The sequence below is a fragment of the Trachypithecus francoisi genome, unplaced genomic scaffold, assembly GCF_009764315.1.
Source record: "Trachypithecus francoisi isolate TF-2019V2 unplaced genomic scaffold, Tfra_2.0 Lachesis_group4, whole genome shotgun sequence".
NCBI lineage: Eukaryota > Metazoa > Chordata > Mammalia > Primates > Cercopithecidae > Trachypithecus > Trachypithecus francoisi.
This window is the reverse complement of record NW_022681469.1, coordinates 144,105,017-144,128,934: the sequence shown is the minus strand read 5'-3', so window position 1 is coordinate 144,128,934 and position 23,918 is coordinate 144,105,017. Positions and strand designations below refer to the sequence as shown.

The 23,918-nt window shown below is 38.7% G+C and overlaps 1 protein-coding gene and 1 non-coding gene across 4 annotated transcripts in view; both read right to left on the bottom strand.

Moving 5' to 3' along the window:
* VWC2 (von Willebrand factor C domain containing 2) overlaps positions 1 to 23,918 on the bottom strand; it is a 142,399-nt gene that overhangs the window by 70,709 nt on the left and 47,772 nt on the right. The window lies entirely within an intron of this gene.
* LOC117073783 lies at positions 10,833 to 10,939 on the bottom strand. Its single transcript, XR_004433352.1, has one exon. It is a non-coding gene; the product is annotated as a U6 spliceosomal RNA (small nuclear RNA).

The following is a 23,918-nucleotide window of genomic DNA, read 5'->3' as shown; positions in this document are numbered from 1 at the left end:
GAAAATTTTATATTCACATTTTAACACTGAATCCCTACCTTAAATTCCACCAATCCGTTTAATTTCTCCACCTTGAAATCATTTCTTTTTGCTTGCCTACAGTACTTTGAGCTGACAGTTCTGCTTACTGCTTTTGCCTGATTCTCGTACTGAAAAAAAAGAAAAAGTAATGTGTAAACATCTTAGGCTGTTTCAACTAATACTAGCTTTCAAAACATGGCCACAAGCCCAGTGGAATTCATCTCTGCAAACAGGGAACAGTCAGGCCTCTTTCTTGCTTTGGTTACTTGAGTCTGGAGCACGAAGGCCACTTGCTCTGGAATCCCTCCTGGGTCAGAACAGACAACTTCACTTGTATGCATTATGTCTCATAATTCAGACAGAAAAAAATTCCAGTCCACATTCCTCTGGAATCCAAATAAGACCAAATATTTCCATTTTCTGTCGTTGCAGTGGAGTCCAGTTATGAAAGAGGTATTCCTTCTAGCTCTTCTCCTGACACCATCTGAGTCTGTTCCTTGCATCCCATCAGGTCATTCATGTTAACCCACTGTAGTGTTGACCAGCTTTCACCAAGAGGCAGAAAACTTGAGACAGGGCAACAGTTCTGCCTCGGGGGTCAGAAAGAGGATGGAGAGGGACAAACTGTCAGTGGCTTGACTCACTGTGAACCTGAAATATAGGGAAACTAACTAGAGATTTTGGAGAGTTTTCCTGAATGCCAGATCCACAAAAATGAACAATAAAAGAGTGAATAATCGGCTTTTTATGTAAACAGCTTTTGAAGCTGCACTGAAGCAAATTTCTTAGTAATATGGGAAGAAAAAATAATCAAACCAATACTCCTTATGCTCACAAAATAGAATCAGAGGAGTTAACAAAGACTTATTTATTTGAGAACCCAACTGACTGATTTGTGCTCAATGATCCATAATCACCCCCTCCCACTGCTAAACATTATTACACAGCACTTGAGGTTTATAAAATGGCTCCTCACCAAGCTGGGGGCTACCAAGCAGCAGCTGGTACATCCTGATAAACATGATGGATCTGGAATCAGTCACTAATCAGATGTGATGCGCCCCCACGAGGCAGATAGTATATGCAATTAAAACACGGTGAAACCCCGTCTCTACCAAAAATACAAAAAGAAATTAGCCGGGCGAGGTGGCGGGCACCTGCAGTCCCAGCTACTCGGGAGACTGAGGCAGGAGAATGGCCTGAACCCGGGAGGCGGAGCTTGCAGTGAGCCGAGATCACGCCACTGCACTCCAGCCTGGGAGACAGAGTGAGACTCCGTCTCAACAACAACAACAACAACAAAAAACAAAAAACCTCAGAGCTGCTGATGATCTGCTGCATGACTGTCAGAATTTCCTATATTCCATGCCCCTCCACCATACCACCAGACATTCTCTGCAGCTCTGGAAGACCGTAGTCATTTTCATAGTTTACAATTAGCAGCCGAATAAACTTACTTGTTCATCTACAACTCTCTCGAAAATAGCTTCCTGGGTTTGCTCTACCACTGACGGAAGAAGAGTCACTCTTCTCAGGCAGTCTCTCCTCGGGTGGAAAGTGAGGTGCAAAGTGAGAGCCAAGTAAATGGGCTCCTGCTCCGGAAGCCTGGTCAGCCCAAGAGGGCCGGGATTTTCCATGAGGTGAGACTGACACGCCTCAGCACCCATTTCCTGGAAACAGACCTTACTGCCTGGGTCTTTGCCACAGTTTTGATTTTAGGAAGACATGATTTGATCCTAGAAATCATTCATTTGGGAAAACAACTACAACAAAAACTTAGCTTGGAACCACCAGATCTTCTTTGAATGCTTCTAACTTTAGGCTCTAGAGACATAGGACTTCACAATTTCAAACCTGTGGTTCTCACTCCTGACTTGAGTTCATGTCAAAGGCCCCGTTTGTGAAGTGGCTTTATTTCTGCAGGCAGCTCTTTCTTCTCAGACCATTTTCAAAAATTACAAATTTCCAGTTGCCTGGATCCAACATACATAGTCCTCGGTCTTCTAACCATGGCCACCACGTGAGAGATCTTTGGCAACAGACAAAGAAAACCTTTTTTTTTTGGCTCTTGTTTGAAGGTGGTTATCCTTCAGTCAGATCTTGTCCAGGTGAAACCTCCCCTAGGTTTCTCAACAATTATTATGTTGGTTTCTCTCTGCTTTAATCATGAGATGCTTTAATCATGAGAATGTGAAACATCATTCAGTTCAAACAAGAAATTTTGAAGGGATAAAAGACATTTCTTAACAAGCAAAGCCTTGGTTGTCCTCAGATTTGACGGCATTAGAGCATGTTTTAAACAAGCATATAAATTAAACGATGTCACATATTGTAAGTTATCCCCATTGCTGCAGAAGTACCACGGTATCAATGAGACCTCAGGGGACACACGGGCTAAATTTAAATTCTGCCTTTGGTTCTTATATTGGTGCTGCCATAATAAAATATCACAGACTGGGTAGCTTAAATAACAGAAATTTATTTCCGACAGTTCTGGGGGCTGGAAATTTCCAGAAGCAGATCCAGGTGGATTGTTGTCTGGCATACTCGTCCTGGTTTACAGACAGCCGCCTTCTCACTGTGTCCTCACATCCAAAGAGGACAGGGAGGGTTCCGGGGTCTCTTTATTTTCTTACATAAAGGCCCCACGCCTATCAGAGTAGGGCCCTACCACTGGGAAATCATTTAAACTTTATCACCTCCCTCACAGGCACTATTTCTAAATTCTGTCACATTGGGGATTAAAGCTTCAATGTACACATTTTAGGAGGACACAATTCAGTTCCTAGCACATCTTAACAGCTGTGTGACTTTGGGCAACTTACATATCACCTCTCAGCCTCGTTTTGTGATTTGTAAAATGTACGTTATATTGATTTCATAGTATTACCATAAGGCTTAAGTGATTTAATGTAGGTAAAAAAGCTCCTGGAAAATCCTGGAAACTTTTAGATCCTAAAAAATAAATTGTAGCTATTACTGTGTCCCTTGTAACCTTATGAGGATGTTGGTTAATCCTTCCATCAAAACACTGCTTGTAGGGAGCCACATTCTACTCCAAAGGCATCGTCTACTCAAGCGCAGTAGGATGCTCTGCAGCCCGTCCCAGAGACACAAGCCCTCCTGTGCTAGCCCTGGGAGAACTCCAGCTGTGAGCACTCACATCCTCAGCAGGGCAGCCTCCCAGCTCCCACTCTCCACTGACAAGATCCCAAGAGACCGGAATCTGCTTCAATCCTACTGTCTCCTGACTCCACTCCGTCAACATCTGCACTCCCCTAAAAGTCCAATTAGTTATCTCTAAGGAAATGAAAAAGTGCACCAATCTGGTGGAAAGAAAGTAAGAGATAATAGATAAGTCTCATTATGTGTTTAACAGAATATTGTTCAAGAATCTCAAGTGAGAAATGTCTCACATCCATAGAGCGTTTTGCCTTTTATGGTTGTGTGCTCCCAGCATGTACTTACATTACTGAGGTTATAAGACCAGCCTCTGCCTCCTAATTCACACAGGCTGGCATTAGATGGCAGGCTAGGGAAGATAGTTTTCAGGATCTTCATTCCTCTGTCCCCATAGCTAGAGTGAACTCAATACTTAGGCCAAACCAGTCCATTTGGGACTTGCATATCTTGACTGGATAGCATTGACTTCCCTTTGAATTGCTTCCACTGAGCTGCATGTGATACTGTCCCATCAACATACGTGGAAGAAAGTTATAGACAGATTTTTGAACTTTATGTTTATATTTTCTATATGGATTTGAAAAAAATTTTTCATTATATCATAAGGACTAAGAGGAAAATTTCTCTCAGGTCTCAAAATAAGAAATAAATATGCTCTTCCTAGGTAACACATCTTTATTTTTATTATCACTACTGTGGATTGTGCAATGGATTAGATTTCCACCCCCTCGGCTACTGGAAAATTCAAAATGAAATTTGTATTCCATCTCTGCTAAGTAAGTATTTGGAAAGCATTTAGAGTCATAACCTTGCCATTCAATTTATCTTTTTTCCTTCTTCCTCTCAAATCTCATAACTTTAAAATTTTTCCCTCACAAAGTGCAAGTAATTCCCTGGAGACTGAATCCAGCAAGTGCTATGAGTCCACGTACAAAACTCTCCCCATGACCTCCCCCAGCCTTCAGGGATTCCAAGGCAAAACTCAAAGTGAAGGATCCCTCTTCTGTTTTTAGCTAATAAGGGGGAGAACCGAAAGTCCTTCACATGTTTTCGGGACACTTATACTCTTTCTTGACACAGTAGGCCCATAATCGAGGTGACTTGCTATTGGTTTTCTTGCATTTAATATCAGGTTTTGCAAAAGGCAGACACAATTTTCAGCAATTACTCTAAGAATGTCTAAATTTAATTAAGTTCTTATTCCTCAAGCCAATATCCAAAATGTTTGCATGGTTCATTGAGTCTCACAGAGCTCTGGTTATTTAAATATTCCCTCACTGAATATTACAGTTGCAATTCTTAATTTAAAGTCTGCACATCTCTATGGAATATGTTTAATAAAAATGTTTGAAAAGAACTGGGTCATTTTGGTTAAGGTTCTCAACTCACTTCAATAGTTGCCACATATGATCATCTGTAAAGTCAATTTTTAATGTCACACAAATCAAATAAGTTAAACTTCAAAGACTAAATTTCAAGCATTTAGTGACTATATACTTTAGCAATTAGTTGTGCACACATTCTCATGATTTTTGACATTTTGTTCAAGGGTAGGAAAAAAGTGGTGTCAAACTCTGATCTAATTGTGACACATCAAGTGAGGCTGCTCTCTGAGAAGAACATATGACACAACTTACTAAAGAAACCAAACCAATCTACATATATCTACAACTAAACAGTGGTTTGGTTTCTTTTGTAATGTATCTATATTCGTTGCATATAAAAAATCTAAAATAATTTTTCTAGGTCTCAAGAAAGATTTTTTATAAATTCATGCACACTTAAGTATAGATTTTATTTATGTATTCATGTATTTACTTATTTATTTATTGTGATGGAGTCTTGCTCTGTTGCCCAGGCTGGAGCGTAGTGGGAGATCTCAGCTTATTGAAACCTCTGCCTCTGGAGTTCAAGCAATTCTCCTGCCTCAGCCTCTGGAGTAGCTGGGATCACAGGTGCCTGCCACACACCTGGCTAATTTTTCTGTTTTTTTTTTTTTTGTTTTTGTCCTTTTTTTTTTTTTTTTTTTTTTTTTTTTTTTTTTTGAGGCGGAGTCTCACTCTATCGCCCAGGCTGGAGTGCAGTGGCCGGATCTCAGCTCACTGCAAGCTCCGCCTCCCGGGTTTACGCCATTCTCCTGCCTCAGCCTCCCGAGTCGCTGGGACTACAGGCGCCCGCCACGTCGCCCGGCTAGTTTTTTTTGTATTTTTAGTAGAGACGGGGTTTCACCATGTTAGCCAGGATGGTCTCGATCTCCTGACCTCATGATCCGCCCGTCTCGGCCTCCCAAAGTGCTGGGATTACAGGCTTGAGCCACCGCGCCCGGCCTTTTTTTTTTTTTTTTTAAGGGACAGAGTTTCACCATGTTGGCCAGGTTGGTTTCGAACTCCCAACCTCAAGTGATCTGCCCACCTCTGCCCCGCAAAGTACTGGGATTATAGGCCTGAGCCACTGCGCCCAGTCCACACTTAAGTATAGATTTTAAATATCATTTCACTATAAGTCATAGACCAAAAATTTAAGTGTAAAAATATCAATGCAAACCATCAGCCTACATGTTTATCTCGTAGTTCATGTTAGCAGAAAAAAAAAATTTCAGTTTGGTTTTACAAATGTGAATACAATTATTGATTGAATGTATCTGCCTAAAATATTCTATCCAAATTAAATCTGATGACGTGATGCCATATGGAATAATCTGAGAACAGCAACACAGACTTCTGTTTTAACGCAGAATGAAAACAAATTAACTAGCTAACTCCCTTTCTCTGGCTTCTATTCATTATCATTTGCAAATTATGATTTAATGCCTAGGAATCAATAACCAGAAAATTGTATTTTCTTCTAAAGCAATTTAATTTATCAATGTTTGTTTTTATAAGAAATTTAGTAATGATATCACGACTTTTTTCTTTCATACAATTTAAAAAATGGTTGTTATAACAAATAGGAAAAATATATAAAGAAGAAGCAAAAGGTCTTAATAATGTTCAAAGAGAGATAGCTAATGACAATAGTTTATTTCCTTCCAGTATCAATCAATCAATCAATCAATCAATCATACATTTTACTTATAAATTCAATTGCTTTAACACAATGCTGCCAAACCCTAAAATGCACATAAACGCAACACAAATTGCCACACCACTTTTTCAGTAATTCTCCACTTAGCCCCTACTGTAATTTTCCATTTTCTCATAGGCTCCAAGTTTCTTTTTTGTTCTTGCTTTTTGTTCCCTCTCTGTCCTCCTTTTAAAAACCTCAGCCACCTTGGTCTTAGTTGAAGTTGAGCTCAGTGTATACTGGATTGTCTCCCTTACTGCAGCTGTCTGAATACAATCCGTCTTACCCTCTTCAACAAGTGTTCAGTCCTGTTTCTCTTTAAAAATTTCTGATCCCGGTCCTCCCGGCCCCCACTATGCATGTAAGAAAATTTGCACCCAAGCCCACACGTGTCACTAGCTTAAATATTGAGAAAGAAAAGAAACTTCATCTGAGGAATGTGAGCCCCCTTTAATTATCAGGCCTAATTACATCAATCACCTCTCATTCCTCCTTGAACTAAATAATTACTGCTTGAAGCCACTTGCTAGGTGGGTTCTGGACTAACCGATGTCCAGTAGCCATAAAATACCATACGCTGGACACTATGTTCCCTACCCTATTGTTCAACAATGTATAGCCAATCACTGACAAATGTTACTGCTGTAAACCAATGAGAATTCTAAGCAAACAACTTTGTATCAGGGCACTCTTTGTCTCCTTTGCCTTTAAGAACCTGTTTGTAACAAAGGAGCACTCCCCAAGGCAACGTGGAATTATGTCCTAGGCTGCTGTGTTCAACCTTGACCCAAATACATTCTCTATATTAATTTTTCCTCAGCTTCTATCTTTAGGTTGACAGTATCTCCCCCATCCTGGCCTCCACCACCACACACAGTTTAGATTAACAACTGTACGCACAGGGTGTGCTCCAGGTCTTCTGACTAACAAGCATTTACAGCCAAATGTCCTGTCCCCATGTGAGATCACCACTTCAATCCTTGGGGCCTCCAGCCAGTCCCAAACTCCAAGAATCACATGGCACTGCCTGTCTGATATTACTCTGGGATTTACTTCTTATTTGATTTCCAGCACCTGGGGAATTTTATTTTTTCCAAACTAAGCTAGATATTTTAAAGGCAAATATATCCAGCATTTACTCAGCATTTTGTGTTTACAGTAGGAAGGATCCATGAACCTCAGCTCCATCTGCCACGTGACCATAAACCCTATTTTCTACTAATAATTTGGCATATAATAGAGACTGACACTCAGTAGGATTAACAGATCTGTGGAATAATCCCCACTTGCTCATTCACTTGTGGCATGAACATGTATTTACATAATTGGGGTCCTCCTTTAATAGTTTTATATCTTGTTTCCAGCATGGGCTTCTTAATGTATGATGAAAGCTCTCTGCCTAGATTCATTTTCCATATAATTGAACTATTTGATTCCCACAGAGTCCCCTGGAAATGAATTAGCCACTGGGGATAATGAATAGAGGACAGGAGAACATGCCAATGAACTGTATCAGGCCAACCTTGAAGTTTGGCTCAAGGCCCACATAACCCACACGGTGATATTCAGCTAACCAGAACAGCCCTGCGCACAGATCGGAGAGGACTGTGGTGGAAAATAGAAGGCCCCCTTTACTCCCAAGTCCTCCCATCAGCTTAGAAACCAGTAGAATCGTTATCACCACTGGTTTTGCTCAGCCAATACACTTCCCATGGTACAAGATCAACTTTATGACATCTGGATGTGAAGATCCACAAGCCACCTCTGAAATCAACAGCTAAGCTAGTGATCTTGCAAAACTTTATCTGTTTTGGTTGCTTTTAGTTCCTTTTTTCTAGTTGATCTTAAAACCTATATAGTTAAAAATCATGAGCTAAACAATATATAACGAAATTCCCACTGCCTAACTTATAGATAGAATCTGTAAGTTACGACGGTAAGTTGCTTACATTGTTTTTCAGGAACTTGGGGTCAACCCTTGTCCAGTTCAAGCCATCTGAGCCTCCAACTGGACAGGGTTGATTCCCTGCAGCAATGTTCAATAAGTGATCTTCTAACATTGGAGGGACAAAAACATCACTCTCAGATCATGTTAATGATGCCATTTTGTGAAGACGTGTCCCATAAAGAGCCATGAAGCTTGACTGCATTTACATGGACCACTGATTACCTCATTTTTCCTCACCCCCAATCACCTTTCCTAATGCCTTGGACCACCTTGCTCCTCTATCTCATAAATATCCCTAAGACCCCATCTTCAGGGAGGTGGATTTGAGAGGTATTCTCCCACTTCCTTGTTTGGCTGCTTTGTGAATAAAATCTTTTCTCTACTGCAAAACTTGTCATCTCAGTGATTGGCTTATTGTGCAAGGGGTGGAACATGCTGGTTCAGTATCACCTCCACATTCATCTTTCTGGTCGGGATCCCATCTCTGCATTCCAAACTCCAAATCTCTACTTGAAGAAGTTACTCAGACTTCTAACAGGGCTCATCAAATGTAACACAGACAAAACTGAATTCTGCATCTCCCTCCACTGTCTCCTGTTAAGCCCACATTCTTCTCTGTATCAATAAATATCAATCCCATTCATTTAGTTGCTCACACTAAACTCCTTGCAGTTAACCTGGAAACCTTCCTTTCTCTCATGCCCAAATGCAATGCATCAACAAGTCTTATTAGCCTAACCTTCATAGCATCCTTTGATCTTTAGCCCTTACTCTGGTCATTTTGACTTCTGGACTTTTCACATTTTCAACTCAGGAGGTACAGGGCCTGTAGCTGCAATTCTGGAAGTGTACTTCTCCAGAGAAGACTCTTAGACTGTGATCTCCTTGAAGCAGTGTCGATTTTTGACCCAGATTTTTAACCTTAGAGCCTAGTGAAGGGCCTGGAGGTACCTGGCAAATGACCAAAGACAGCTAAATGACAACTGGACACAGCTCATTGCCACGAAGTGAATACAGCTTGACAAAGTCTTGGCAATGTAGAATTTTACCTGAATGTTGTTAAACACGGTTGATGAGAGGCTGTTGGCTTAGACCAGCCTCCTGCACTAGGCCCCAGCAGACCAGACCAAACCAGAATGGAGAGACCTGTGGTAAGTGCCATGGAACCAAACGGAAGTTTGAAATGGGTTGGTTTTCCTAAAAAACAGGAGATTTCAGTTAACCTGGTTCAGCACAATAAGGAAGTTCCCTCTGTTTTAACCCTGTAAGGAAAGAAACTTTCAGATGACCAATACACTTTTTGTTCCTTGTTTCTGCTTCCTTGAGTCCTTTCTGCCTGTAAAGCCAACCTCCTCTGATCAGTTGATAGGAACCTCATTCTATTTCTCAGAAAATAGAGAATATAATTCTCTCTTTCTCAGAAAATAGAATGAGGTTTTATTTCTCAGAAAATTCTCTTTTCAGAAAATAGAATGAGGTGATGCTCAATTCTAGAATAGCAAATAAAAGCCAATTAGATCTTTAAACAAAATCTCTTATAATTTTGTCTTTTGATGAGGTAAAGGAATATCCCACCCTTCTGTGTCCCTGAAAACAGCTTACTGCAAAGACTCGCCCCTCCCATATGACTTAGATGTGTGGATGCCCCCTTGTTCCTGGTGAAAAAGACAAAGACCCTGCAAATTTCCATTTTTCTGCCTCATAAATAATTAGCTGAACTGCTTTGTCCCCACTGATCAACCAAACAAAATGCTTGTTAACCTTCCTCCAGGGCCCCCTCAGCCTGAGCAGCCGATGCCCCTCCTGAGAACAGGCTGGCCTCAGGGAAAACATTATCTGTCTACTATCTGATGATGCTACTCTTTCATCCCAATTCCCCATGCCTGGTTCTTTCTAGCCTTGTTGACTCCTGTCTATGAAAGAAATAAACTGTTTTTTTTTTTATTTTTAACTATACTTTAAGTTCTAGGGTACATGTGCACAACGTGCAAGTTTGTTACATATGTATACATGTGCCATGTTGGTGTGCTGCACCCATTAACTCGTCATTTACATTAGGTATATCTCCTAATGCTATCCCTCCACCCTCCCCCGCACCCCACGACAGGCCCCCATGTATGATGTTCCTCTTCCTGTGTCCAAGTGATCTCATTGTTCAGTTCCCACCTATGAGTGAGAACATGCGGTGTTTGGTTTTCTGTCCTTGCGATAGTTTGTTCTGAATGATGGTTTCCAGCTTCATCCATGTCCCTACAAAGGACATGAACCCATCTTTTTTATGGCTGCATAGTATTCCATGGTGTATATGTGCAACATTTTCTTAATCCAGTCTATCATTGATGGACATTTGGTTTGGTTCCAAGTCTTTGCTATTGTGAATAGTGCCACAATAAACATACGTGTGCATGTGTCTTTATAGCAGCATGATTTATAATCCTTTGGGTATATACCCAGTAATGGGATAGCTGGGTCAAATGGTATTTCTAGTTCTAGATCCTTGAGGAATTGCCATACCTTCTTCCACAACGGTTGAACTAGTTTACAGTCCCACCAACAGTGTTAAAGTGTTCCTATTTCTCCACATCCTCTCCAGCACCTGTTGTTTCCTGACCTTTTTTTTTTTATGGAACGCTTCACTAATTTGCATGTCATCCTTGCGCAGGGGCCATGCTAATCTTCTCTGTATCATTCCAATTTTAGTATATGTGCTGCTGAAGCGAGCAGTTTCCTGACTTTTTAATTATTGCCATTCTAACTGGTGTGAGATGGTAACTCATTGTGGTTTTGATTTGCATTTCTCTGATGGTCAGTGATGATGAGCATCTTTTCATGTGTCTGTTGGCTGCATAAATGTCTTCTTTTAAAAAGTGTCTGTTCATATCCTTTGCCCACTTTTTGATGGGGTTGTTTGTTTTTTTCTTGTAAATTTGTTTGAGTTCTTTGTAGATTTTGGATATTAGCCCTTTGTCAGATGAGTAGATTGCAAAATTTTCTCCCATTCTCTAGGCTGCCTGCTCACTCTGATGGTAGTTTCCTTTGCTGTGCAGAAGCTGTTTAGTTTAATTAGACCCCATTTGTCAATTTTGGTTTTTGTTGCCATTGCTTTTGGTGTTTTAGACATGAAGTCTTTGCCCATGCCTATGTCTTGAATGGTATTGCCTAGGTTTTCTTCTAGGGTTTTTATGGTTTTAGGTCTAACATTTAAGTCTCTAATCCATCTTGAATTAATTTTTGTATAAGGTGTAAGGAAGGGATCCAGTTTCAGCTTTCTGCATATGGCTAGCCAGTTTACCCAGCATCATTTATTAAATAGGGAATCCTTTCCCCATTTCTTGTTTTTGTCAGGTTTGTCAAAGATCAGATGGTTGTAGATGTGTGGTATTATTTCTGAGGGCTCTGTTCTGTTCCATTAGTCTGTATCTCTGTTTTGGTACCAGTACCATGCTGTTTTGGTTACTGTAACCTTGTAGTATAGTTTGAAATCAGGTAGCATGATGCCTCCAGCTTTGTTCTGTTGGCTTAGGATTGTCTTGGCAATGCGGGCTCTTTTTTGGCTCCATATGAACTTTAAAGTAATTTTTTCTAATTCTGTGAAGAAAGTCATTGGTAGCTTGATGGGGATAGCATTGAATCTACAAATTACCTTGGGCAGTGTGGCCATTTTCACAATATTGATTCTTCCTTTCCATGAGCATGTAATGTTCTTCCATTTGTTTGTGTCCTCTCCACCGATCCCACAGAAATACAAGCTACCATCAGAGAATACTATAAACACCTCTACGCAAATAAACTAGAAAATCTAGAAGAAATGAATAAATTCCTGGACACATACACCCTCCCAAGACTAAACCAGGAAGAAGTTGAATCCCTGAATAGACCAATAACAGGCTCTGAAATGAGGCAATAATTAATATCCTACCAACCAAAAAAAAGTCCAGGACCAGATGGATTCACAGCCAAATTCTAACAAAGGTACAAGGAGGAACTGGTACCATTCCTTCTGAAACTATTCCAATCAATAGAAAAAAAGAGAGAATCCTCCCTGACTCATTTTATGAGGCCAACATCATCCTGATACCAAAGCCTGGCAGAGACACAACAAAAAAAGAGAATTTTAGACCAATATCCCTGATTAACATCGATGCAAAAATCCTCAATAAAATACTGGCAAACCAAATCCAGCAGCACATCAAAAAGCTTATCCATCATGATCAAGTGGGCTTCATTCCTGGCATGCAAGGCTGGTTCAACATATGCAAATCAATAAACGTAATCCAGCATATAAATAGAACCAAAGACAAAAACCACATGATTATCTCAATAGATGCAGAAAAGGCCTTTGACAAAATTCAACAGCCCTTCATGCTAAAAACTCTCAATAAATTCCGTATTGATGGAATGTATCTCAAAATAATAAGAACTATTTATGACAAACCCACATTCATACTGAATGGGCAAAAACTGGAAGCATTCCCTTTGAAAACTGGCACAAGACAAGGATGCCCTCTCTCACCACTCCTATTCAACATAGTGTTGGAAGTTCTTGCCAGGGCAATCAGACAGGAGAAAGAAATAAAGGGTATTCAATTAGGAGAAGAGGAAGTTACATTGTCCCTGTTTGCAGATGATATGATTGTATATTTGGAAAACCCCATCGTCTCAGCTCAAAATCTCCTTAAGCTGATAAGCAACTTCAGCAAAGTTAGGATACAAAATCAATGTGCAAAAATCACAAGCATTCTTACACGCCAATAGCGGACACAGAGAGCCAAATCATGAGTGAACTCCCATTCACAATTGCTTCAAAGAGAATAAAATACCTAGGAATCCAATTTACAAGGGATGTGAAGGACCTCTTCAAGGAGAACTACAAACCACTGCTCAATGAAATGAAGGAAAGAAACTCTTTTTGCCTAAGTTCTGGAGTTGTTTAAAGATCTTCTGTTCTTCCATTTGCAATCGTCTTTTATTATCACAAAAATCCTTTTGAACAAATGTCTCTTCTTGCTATGTTCAGATTTATGTTTTTATTTTGCAGTTGATCACCTTGTTGACAGAACTGAATGCTTCTTATCATTGCCAGAGTCAGGAACTCTTCTCACTGTAGCTAAAGCATGGCCAACGAGCCTTTGCCCTCCCACCTCCAGTAACTGGAAATTGTTGCTTCCTTAGTGTCTGTTTCACTAGGGGTAGCCCTAAGTATGAGGAGTGTCTCTTTACACTGAGCGAAAAACTGCCACCTGTATATTCTACCCATGTGCACCCTATCAAATTATGCAGACGAAATCGAATTCCTTTTCCATAAAATAAGCACTCAAGTATCATAACATTTCTCCCCTGAAGTACCTGCATCTTCTCCAGGTTAAATAATTATTTCCTGGTTAAATAAGAATGCTAATAAATACATTTGTTATAGCATTCCTGAATTCTGGTGTTCAGAGAGTGTGGAATAGCCCTTTTTACAATTGCTGGTGAAAAAATAAAAAATTCAAATTACTGAAAGTCTAAAGCACAGACTTTAACATTTCAAAAAATAAAATCTACATCAAAATAAATGAGAATGACTTCAAAAAGCAATGAGAAATTTACAAAAGAAGATCACCACCACCATGAGCTCTTAGGAGAAGAGCCAGCAGCTGGAGATGGGCGCCCTCAACTCAGGAGCCACAGGGAGCTTCTGGAGGTGTTTGGTCACCTCTTCAGCCAAAGCCAAAGAAGAATGATTACCACCTTAGATGCAGACAAGCACGTGGCACTGTATTGGGCTTGCTAAAACAGTCAGGTTTGGCGGGGAGTGGGGGCGCGTGCTGGGTAATTAACAAACTTTCCAGAAGTTATGAACAACTGAATAGAAAGAAATACTGGAAGAGCAATGTTAAATAAAACTAGCCCAAGAAAATTACCATTGGACAGTGGACAGGAATAACAATAATAATACAAGGTGAATTAACACATTTTGAAGTCAAATCCCAGTAATACAACATGTTATGAAGTCTAGATACCAGAGAAACCAGAGACTTCTGTCAACATAGAGCCCCCATCACCCCACAGTGAAGCGCAAATTATTAAGGAAACAACTTCTGTTCCGGGACTCCTACTTGTTAAAGTTCTTTTTTTTCTTCAAATTTTAAAGATTAATAAAAGATTCTACAACTTGCCAAGGACAAAAAGGACAATGCCTAATATTTCTTCCTGGAGACTTTGAAAAGGAAGAGAACCACAGGGAAGAGCTGAACAGTCAAAAGCAAAAAGCAAGTTTCCAGTACAAGTACTACATTCAGTGATGTTGACTTTTCTTTTGAAGGCAGAAAAATATAGAGTAGTTGGAGGACATGAAAAAAGAAAATCTGTAAACACAGTCCATGGCTGTAAAAAATTTTCCTAAGCAGACAATAGAGATCTGAGAACAGATTGAAAAAATGACAGTAACCCAAAAGATAGTTAATGGCACACAAATCAATCAACATGAAGTTCTGCTTCCAGGTAGCAAATAAAGAGTCTCCAGAGATGGCTATTCTCATCCTAACAGAAAGAGCTGGATAAACTGTGAAACCACAGGTTCTTGTAATTGTTGTTTGTTTAATGTATCTATTCATTAGAGAGCTAAAGATGCAAAGAGATCCAGGTGGACTAAACGCAGAAAGGGATAAGCCTTCTGGCACCTACAGCTTGCCCTCCTCACTGGCAATGTGAAGGCAGAGGAAGAAGGCTGTTTAGGCAGGGCTAAGGAGAAAGGAGACAATGGGATCACAAACTTCAAAGGGCGTGTGTAGGCTGGCACGATGCCTTAGACCCCAGAAGAGCACCAACCATGGAATGAGTCTGCAACTAAACACCAGCCCTTTCCCATGAGCTTCAACAAGTGAACAGGGATGTTAAGGGAAGGGCACGAATGCCCAGATGCCCTGCCAGGCTGTCAGATCCTTAACTGGGGTACTATGGATGCCTCCATGGGACACAGAGGAGAGAGAGGCCACTGAAGAAGTGGGACCCAGGAGCAAAGCTGGAGAACAAGGAACTCCCTAGAGACCCAAAACTCTGGCAAGCTGTAAATCGGAGAGACTCTAAGAGTTCAGAAAGCTGGTCGGTGGGATATTATTTTCTAAAAAATCTCAGGTCACCTGGGTGTTCAGATTCTAAGCACTGCTAAAGAGAAATTCTGATACAGCCTTGCAAACATTTTAAGCCAGTGAATAATTGTTTTAAAATATAGTGTATTAACAGAAAGTTGAGGTACAGTAAGGACAACAGATCAGGAGACAACTCTCTTTGCAAGATAGTTCATTACTCATAGGTTCCAGTAGAAGAGAGACACCACCCTCAGGGGACCACTGGGAAGTGGCAGGGTTAGCCAGGAGGCAGAGAGAGAGAGAGAGGAGCTGTGGGCAAGAGCCTTGGTGTGGGTTCTATGGGAAGGAATTGGTAGAGCAGGGCAAACAGGCTCCCAGCATTGACTAGTCTGAATCATTTCAGTGGGCTGTGGGGCACCCGGGCTATCCCTGGGACCTGGCCCTGAGTGAGTATTAGGGCAGGGTACAGCGGCCCAAAGTGTAAAAGCCTGCTGCAGGAGGTCGCTGGGGGAGTGAGCTCTGGATTGGTTGTTTATATTTGAAAAACCTGCTCTCTGGCAAGTTGCTTACTACCTCTCAGAACTGATGACTCCTGGGAGAGGCCGTCCGTCTAGCAGCAGTGAGACCCCAGATGTCAAAGTATCAGAATACAAAAAATAAAAGACATGGTTAATACAGAACTAAATCCAACTACACAGCAGCACAGCCCAGCCCAGCTCAACACACACAGGCTACCACCACACCCCACTAGAATGGACAAGTTTATAAAGACTAACAATACTGAGTGTTGGTGAGGATGTTTAACAACTGGAACACTCACATATTGCTGGTAGGAGTGTAAAATAGTACAAACCCTTTGAAAATTAGTAATTTATTATAACTTTTCACACAGACCTACCCCATGACCCACTCCTTAGTATTTACTTGCAAGCCATAGAACTGTATGTCCACAAAAATCCTGGTGCAAAATATTCATAGCACTTTATTCATTATAGTTCCAAACTGAAAAGGAACCAAACATCCATCAGCAAGAGAATACACTTACAAATTGTGGTTTATTTGTACTATGGAATACTATTCAGCCAAAAAAGGAACCAAAATACAAATAGGCTCAGCACGGATGAAATTCAAAAATATGCTGTGAAAGAAGCCAGATATAAAACATCTCATGTAAGATTCTACTTATATGATGTCTCAGAACAAGCGGAAATAATCTATAGAGACAGAAACTGGAAGTAGGTATTTCTGGCACAAAGGGTGGGGTGGGAATTACATGGCAATGTGCATGAGGGCACATTCTGGGATGATGGCTGGTGGAAGTATGTAACTATGAATACTTAACTGAATGATCAAAATTTGTGCATTTTATTGTATGTAAACCGTGTCTCAATAAAAGACTTGATCAGAATATATAAGAAAGCAAAATGCATTCTGAAAAAACAAAGAACAGTAAGTATTGCATTTTACAGTAAAAAACTAAATGGTAAGATGTAATGGGGTGTCCAGAGAAGGCTATACCAATGCCAAATTTAGAGAAGACCCCCAGAAAAGAGGTGAGACATGAAATAAACAGGCCATTATTAAGAGGAGGCTTAGAATTGCTCTTGTATATGGTGGACCTTTTAAATGGTGATTATTATTAATACAATATAATGGTAAGAATGGTAGAAAATAATGAAAGCAACTTATTTTCAGCATAATAAATTCTAGAAAATGAATTTAATAACATGCAATTACCTCCCATCCAATACTAAGAAAAATAAAAAGCTATTGTTTTATACAACATAGAAATAAAAAGACACAACAAAGCCTAGCTATGATATTGAATATATTGGAGAACGGTGTCCTGTACTAATAAAATACTAAAATGGGCTGGACTTTTCTATAAAATAGAAGGCACTTTCTGGAATTAATATGAATTAAAAAAATTTAAAGCATGTCAAACAACTTTGCTAACTATACAATAACACTTAAAGTCAAAATGCATTATATAAATACTAAAAAATGGACAAAGCTTCACTCTACTTGCATGAGTATAAAAATGTCAGAATTGACAATAAAAACTAGAGAATACAGAAAAGTACTTAAAATGTAAACATACAAATATGTGAGTCCTATTCATAAACACAACTGCAATATGATGTAACTAACTGTATTAACAATATATAAAATCATACAAAGCAAGAAATAATTTTAAAACTTCAAAATTATAATAAGCATATGTCAAAACTTGGGAATATTATGAAAATGAAATGTGTATTCTTATGTATAAGTGGATATAAGCAATTAATAAAACAATTATGAATAAACTATTTTTTCCTGACTTGGAATACTGAACATGCTAAAGATAAAAATTTTGCCTAAGAAAATACACCAAATTCATATAATTGTAAATTTATCATAAGGCATAAATAATGCATAGTACTTGCTAGAAAAAAAAAGAATATTTATATAGTCCACCCATCAGGGGCCAGCAGAGTCTGTTAAACGACTTTAAGTTATCTTTTGTGATAATATTTTCAAACATATGAAACATTAGTTAAACAAATAAGAAATCTATTAAAAACTTTTTAGATGAAACCACCAAAAATTTCCTAGCAGATTTGTAGTATACAAGACATTAATATTTAAAAATATCACTGGTTTTGACATGTAGTATTTATTTTGTTTCTAAACAGCACACAATTTTAGTATGATTTCTTCTTTAAGCAAAAAATGATTAAGACAATATTTTTTTCAATTGAAATTTTATAGGACATACATTTGTGCACTTCTAAAGACTCTGGCTTGTTCATCTGCAATGCTATAGTTAGAACCACACCTGTATATAACAGGTTCTTGACTGAAAATTATTGAATGACTGTCTGTGAGTCTCACCTTTTTCAGTCCACTAATATTTTTGAGGGGACCTATTGCATGATCATTTTTTTAAAAATGTTCTAAGATGTTTTAAAGGAGATTATTCTTTTTTGGACACAAAATTCTATAGGTGAAAATAACTAACTTGTTAAAGATTTCTCGTATCTTCATTTTCTTGAAGACTAAAAGTGGAAGACTTCTGGTAATGATGATGGTGTCACTGAAAAACTGTTCCCCAGACAGCAATGATGAAAACCAGACAGAAGGAATAACTATTGGGAGGTATCAGAAAGCCACCAAAAGCAGGCAGAAAACCTAGGAGAGTTTACTCTAAACAGACGCTTACAACAAAGGGTAAGAATCATGAGTTTGTAGCTTTTTTGCCTGTGGTGGTTTTTGTCAACTCTCCTTTCTACTCAAGTCACAGGAAATCACAGTCTTACTGCCTCAAGGACAGAGTCAGATTTGGCAGAACAGTTGGAAATATGGGGGTGGTAGGGATCACTGAAGTAAGAAAGCCAAAGAAAGGGGTAAGACTCCAAATCAGTACAAACTGCCTGTAACTCTGGCCAACTGATGAATAAGCATGTACAGTGAGGAGTCTGAGGAGGTAGCCAGAAAGTAGGTGTAAATGTAAGAGGAGTCTTTCATTAAAGGACAAAAGTGCATTAAGAAACATCAGTTTCTTATTGCTGTTTTGATTGTATGACTTTCTCAACTCACCTGCAGTTCAGATAATAGAAAGCAAAGTCTTACAGCTGGGATTAGCAGAGCAGCTGGAAAGTGAGGAGGAGCACATGGAAGCAAGGAAACAGAAAATGGCTGGGCCCAAAATGCCAGCATAAACTGCACAAGTACTTTGCTTGACCACTAACCTCCACAGGCACAGTGAATTCTGAAGAGGTCCAGACCAATTTAGAAGCAGCTGTAACCAAAAAGAACTAGGCAAAGAATAGAGGAGATCTATATTCACACTGTGGTTCCAGGCAGGAACAGAAAACCATCAATCCTCAGAAGAAACAATAGAACGCAGAGTTGCTGCAATGTAACAACAAAATGTATGCCCCATACTGAAGGAGAAAAAACTAAAGAAATGGACTCCAAGAAAGCCTATATGTTGTACTCTGTAGACAAAGACTTCAAAGCAGCTATTAAGGGATGTTTAAAAATTTTAAGGAAAATGTGATCTGAATGGGTCTTAATGAGCAAACATATAGATAACATGAAGAAATAAAAACTATAAAAATAATTCTATGGAATTTCTAGAATTGAAAAGTACAATAACTGAAATGAAAAACTCACTAAATTAACTCAACAGATGATTTTAGAGGGCAGAAGACAATCAATCAACTTGAAGATAAATCAATATAAATTATCCAATGTAAAGAACAGAAAGAAAAAAAAATACAGGGAAAATAAATCCTTAAAGACCTGGGGGGTGAAATAAGAAGTTTTCATATGTATAATTTGGGTTTAGGAAGGGTAGGAAAGAGAACAAGAAACAGAAAAATAACTCAATAAATAATGAATGAAAATTTCACAAATTTGGAGAGTTTTGTAAGGTAGGAAATACAAGATTAATAAAAATCGAATATATTTCTATACTGAAGGAGCAAACAACTGGAAATTGAAATTAAATGTAAACATTTCCATTCAATATTAGGAAAAGCATAATATTAAGAATAAATTAACAAAAGATATGCAAAACCTGTATAATAAGAACCATAAATATTACTGAAAGAAATTTCAAAATATCTAAATAAATGAAGAGATATGCCGTGTTTGTAGACTGAAAAACTCAATCTGGTTAAGATGTCTATTTTTCCAAAATTAATCTGTAAATTAAATGCAAACTCAACCAAAATCAAAACAGGGTTTTTGTAGAACCTGACAAGCTAAATTTAAAATTTGGTGACAATGCAAAGGCTAATGGAATTTTAAAAAATAAAGTTGGACATCTTATAGTACTTAATTTCAAGTTTTTCAATAATTCTAGAGAAGAGTCTGACATTGGCATAAGGATTAACATACAGGTCAATGGAAAAGAACAAATGGTTTGGAAAAAGGTCCCCACATATGGTGAACTGATTTTTGACCCAAAAAAGTCAAGATAATCCAATAGGAAAAAGCTAATCTCTTCAAAAAATGGTACTGGAACAACTAGATATCAACATGGGCAAAAGCAAACATCAACTCTTATCTTCCTCCATGTACCCAGACAATAAATCTGAGAGCTAAAATTACAAACTTTTGGAAGACAATGTAAAATAAACTTATGACCTTGGATTAGGCAAGTATTTCATAGACAGGACTAAAAAGTAAGCCATGAAAGAAAAATTGAGAAACCGAACTTTATCAAAATTAAAAACTTCTGCTCTTTAAAAGATACCATTAAAAATGAAACGGCAAGCCACAGACTGAGGGAAAATACCATATACACATATACTAGACGAAGGATTTGTATTAACTTTTTCAAGTCAATAACAAGAAATATGACAGAAAAACAATAACAATAAAATGAATAACAATAAAGAATGAGCCAAAGATTTGAACAGGCACTTCACAAAATAGGACATAAAAATGGCTATAAACAACATGAAAAGATGCTCTTATCACTGGTAGTTACGGAAATGCATATTAAGGTGCACTAGACCTCCTAGACCTTCTGAAATTAATCTCTGTCAGTACCAAGTGTTGGCAACGATGTGGAATACCAGTGTAATATAATATTTCACAAGTGTTGTTTTGACCTAGATTTGATGTCATGGCTGAAAACTTTCAATTCCTCTACACAGGCAGTTTGCTAAGCCCCCGCCACCACTACTTCCCTTACCAGGCACTAACACTGCTGAATTATAATAAATACACACTCAACCGCCAGGGACCCCAGGATACTTAGGGCCCAGGAATGGACCTTCTTATTTGGAATTATTCAAAATGTTCAATGTCCAGGGATCCCAGTTGGCTCCACCAAGCTCACCCCACCCTACTTGCCATACAGAAGATTATGTTTTCCTTTAAATCTTTAAACATACCCTAATAGCTACTTTGAAGCCTTTCTCTGCAGAGTCCAACATTCTAGACTCTCTTAGAGTCGGTCTCTTTAGTCTTTTTTCCTTCCGTATGGGGAGTACATTTCGCGGTTGTATAGTTGCATCTTGCTGTTACCCTGTCCCTGGATGCAGCTCACTGTGTAGCCCAAGTGGCAGCCTCTTCTCATTCAAAGCTGTAACCAAGAGTTCTTTCATCTGTCCAAGCATCCTTGTATGATATCCTGCCAGTTAGAGAATCCATACTCGTAACTATTATTGTTTAATTATAAAACAAACTGGAGCACTTATGCCATCCTGAAGGGAATGCTCAATAGAACAGCCACTTTGGAAAACTGTTTGACAGTTTCTTATAAAGTAAAACATATCCACTCGCTCCCACAGTTCCATTCCCGGGAAATTACCCAAGACAAATATAAACATATTTCTACACAAGGGCTTATCCATGAAAGCTCACAGGAGCATTATTCATACTAATCAGAAGCTTAAAATCTCAAATCTCCACCAAGTAGTAAATGAATGAAGTGTGCTGTGTCTATATAAGCGAGCACTGCTCAACAGTAAAAAGGAAGGGACTGATACAGGCAACAACATAGGTGAGCCTCAAAAACATCACCAAGTGGAAGAAGCCAGACACAGAGACTCATACTCCATGATTCTCATCTGAAATTCTGTGAAGCACTGGTTAAAAATAACCATAGTGATAATCCGAACACTTTGGGAGGACAAGGCAAGCAGATCACCTGAAGTCAGGAGTTCGAGACCAGCCTGGCCAACATGGTGAAATCCTGTCTCTACTAAAAATACAAAAACTAGCTGAGTGTGGTGGCAGGTGCCCATAATCCCAGCTACTCAGGAGGCTGAGGCAGGAGAATCAAATCGCTTGAATCCTGGAGGCAGAGGTTGCAGTGAGCTGAGATCCTGCCCCTGCACTCCAGCCTGAGCAACAGAGTGAGACTCCATCTCAAACAAAAAACAAAAAACAAAATCCCACAAAACCCCACAGTGAGATGAAGCAGAGCATCATCTGCTTAGGGCTAGAGCTGGAGAGAAAGGTGAGAAATAAACTGCACCTTTAAAAGGCAGGTTTTTAATTATATGTGAGGTATATCTCAGTAAGCATGATTTATAAAAGAAGAAACTAAAAACACTACACGATTTATACATGACGGCATAACTGCGTTAACAATGGCAACTTTCTAAAACTTCAAAAGCTAGAGTTTTTTTTTTAATTAATTAATTCGTTAAATACTGTAATGAAAGATTTCTAGTTGGAAAGAAATATGCATCCAAAATAAAGAGAATTCAATTTTTTAAATGTCAAAAACTTTGTTAGGCATTTAGATTGACTTTACAGTAGGTCTTCCAAAGTTCAACCATTTCTAAAGAAATTCCAACTGATGAAAGAGAAAACACTACTGCCATGCTGAGAATTTTTTTATATTCATAAAAAGATGGGTTTATGAGAATATTTTTAAATTTTGACAACTATAGCTTCTATATTTATTTTTAGAATGTCACAGCTTGTTTAGATGCAATTATGAATATGTGCAACACAATCAAATTCAAGTGCATTTGTACTCTGTTGGTTTCTTAAGTTAAATCATGGTTTTTATCATGACACTCTGCTCCTGCCAAAATTTATCCAAAGTATTAGTCAAAAAAAATTGTACTTTTAACACTGAATTCTTTAAATGAATTTAAAATACAATTTGCAATAGTATTAGATGTTTTAACTCATGGAATCAACTTCCAAAAGCTTTTTTTTATATCCAAGAATAGATTTGTTTTTAATTACTAACTTTGAAAATTATGGAATTGTTTTTCTACTTGAAGTATGTAAGACACTGATATAAAACTGACATTATTTAATGTTTTGCTGCTTTTTTTTTCTGCTATTGGAGTCAACATAGTAACAGGATTTGTTTTACTTTTTGCACAGCTATTAGAAAATTGCAGTTGAAAATGAGTGATGTTAATCTCGGGTAAAATTCTCATCTGCTGTCAATGAGCATTCATGGTTCAGAGAGTGACAAGTAAATATTCCTTCCACTGCCAAGTGTGTTACATCATTGTCTTGAGATCCTCTTATTACTGTAACTATTTACTTTTGAACTAGAAGCTGATGTTTCTTCAGCAAATTTATGTTTTCCAGTTTGTTTGTATCTTGCCAGTGAGCTCACTGCAGCCTCCAACAATGAGTGGGCAAACTGCAAATTAAACACTCATCAATATCCTTGCAAAAGCAAAAATCAATATTAAAAATTGGCTAAAGTCCCCTTTCCCTCTCTGCTTCCTTCCTCATTGCTAGTGAAAGGACTAGTTGCAAAATGGAAAAGTTCATAGAATAAGTTACTTTCATTGTGATAATATTGGCTAACATGAAAACAAGCCCTTCATTCAGCATCCTGGGTGTGGGGGGGCTGGGCAGCTCATCTCCAGGCTGTGGTTCCATAGGTGGTGCTGGCTGAAGGACAGCTCTTATCTGACCACGCTCCTCACTGCACAGAACTCTCGTCCTGCCAGCCTTCCTCAGCCTGTACTTGGGCTGCACCTTTGGGGGATGACTGTCAGTGTTCATCTTTTTGATAAGTTTCAGGTGCTAGATTTTTGTGTTTAATCAGGGATCGCAAAGCATTGCAAGGATAAATGATGGGGAAGAATCAATATAAGTGAGGTACACTTTACTCTCTGCATTTCTGGTATGTGCAATGACCATATTTA